Genomic DNA, 2,057 nt, shown 5'->3' with positions numbered 1-2,057 from the left:
AATGCTCGCACAAAAACATTGCAACATGATACTCAACAATTTGATATGCCATACATTTCAAGGGAGTTGGAGGAAGTTCACTTGTATGATCGTACTTCAATGGATGAGAAAGAGCCGGATCACTATGGAAAGTTACTTTTACACATGTGTAATAGCACGGGTATGCTCATTGCCAATGGTGTATCTTTGTGGAGTGGAACCAATGGATTTACATGTAGAAGACATAATGGGGATAGTGTGATTGACTATATGCTACTCTCTGAAGCCATCATGTATCGCATAAAGAGTTTTATGTTTGGTCAATGGACCCCGGAATCCGACCATCGCACCTTATGTATTGACCTTTCATGTGGAGAAGCAACTAAGCATGATAATCTCAGCCAAAGGAAAGAGAAGTTATCACTATGTATGGATTTCAAACGGACACCAATGTACATTGAAATGGTTGAGCAAAAATTATGGATGACAAAGCTTCAATGTGATGCACCATTGGAAACTAAATGGGAAGCTTTCAAGAAAGCTATTTGTTCTTGTGTGGAAGAATGCTTTGCCATAAAGCATCTCCATGGTATCAACAAAGATAGATCACGCAAAAGGTGGTTTGATAAAGAATGTCAAGATGCTCGAAAGTCCTTGATAAAGCTTGATGCAACTATGGACAAAGACAACTATCAAAGTCATTTGCATACATACAAGGCATTGATTCAAAAGAAGAGAAGAAGATGGGAAGTAAAGCAACAAGAATTTCAAGTCCAAGAAAAGGCACATGCATGTGGACGATTTTGGAGAAACTTGAGAGGCAAGCGGGTTGAGAATTTTGGTAACTTGAGTCTAGTGGATATGTACACACATTGTAGGCAATTATATGAGCAAGAAAATACTGAAAAAATGCCATTTTATGGTTCACTCCCATGTATGCCGTCTTTTTTTACTATTGAGGATGTATGCGGTGGGCTTGAAAAGTTGGCCACTCGCAAAGCGGGAGATCTTCAAGGTATCAAGCCGGAGATGATCAAATGGACGGGAGATTTTACCCATGAGTGGATGTGTGATATGTTCAACCTTGCACTTCAACATGGTATGCCTTATGATTGGAGTATTAATTGGGTTAAGCCTTTGCATAAAGGAGGGGATGTAAAGAATGTAAGCAACTACCGGACTATAATGATTGGGTCTCTTATGGCAAAGTTATTTGGGTGCATAATGGAGATGAAATTGAGTGATTGGGCTGAAGAGAATGACAAGCGTGCAAAGGGACAAGCGGGTTTTCGTCGATGCCATAGCACCATTGATCATCTTGTCACTCTTCGTGTTCTCATGGAGGAAAGTCGGTTGAAAGGCAAGCGATTGTATTGTTGTTTTGTGGACTTTAAGAAAGCCTTTGATATGATTCCACGTAACAATTTGTGGAGAATGATGGAAGAACTCCAAGTGCCAAGTGAGTTTATGCTTGCGGTTTCTCGAATCTATGAGAAGGTGATTTGTCAATTGCGCATGGGAAGAGAAATTTCAGAAATTTTTGTAAGCACTATTGGGGTTAAACAAGGATGTCCATTGTCACCAACTCTCTTTGGTCTATGCATCGATCAATTGGAACAAATGGTACTTGAATTTATGCAAGAAGAAGGCATTGAAGAGGTCACTATTTGCAATGCGGTAATCATGCTTTTGTTGTATGCGGATGATGTAGTGCTTCTAGCACACACTTTAGAAGATGCACAAAAGCTTATGGTTGTCCTTGAGAACTTTTGCTTGCATAGTGGGCTGATTGTAAATGAATCCAAAACAAAGGTTATGCTTGTGAAAACCAACCATAAGGAGAAGCCATGCATTGTGTACAACAACGAGACACTTCAAGTTGTTGAGAGCTTTAAGTACCTTGGCCTTGAGGTTCCATCCAATCACAAGTGGCATGAATGTGCTATGCGTCATTTGGAAGCGGGAAAGAGAGCATATTATGCATTTGAGAACATGTGTAATGCGGGAAACATCAAGTGTTGGGTTCTCAAGAAGTATCTTTTTGATGCATTGGTGACACCGGTTCTTCTTTATGGAGT

The sequence above is a fragment of the Adiantum capillus-veneris genome, chromosome 22 (genome assembly GCF_014529385.1).
Source record: "Adiantum capillus-veneris isolate H3 chromosome 22, ASM1452938v2, whole genome shotgun sequence".
NCBI lineage: Eukaryota > Viridiplantae > Streptophyta > Polypodiopsida > Polypodiales > Pteridaceae > Adiantum > Adiantum capillus-veneris.
Note: the sequence above shows the minus strand (reverse complement) of the source record.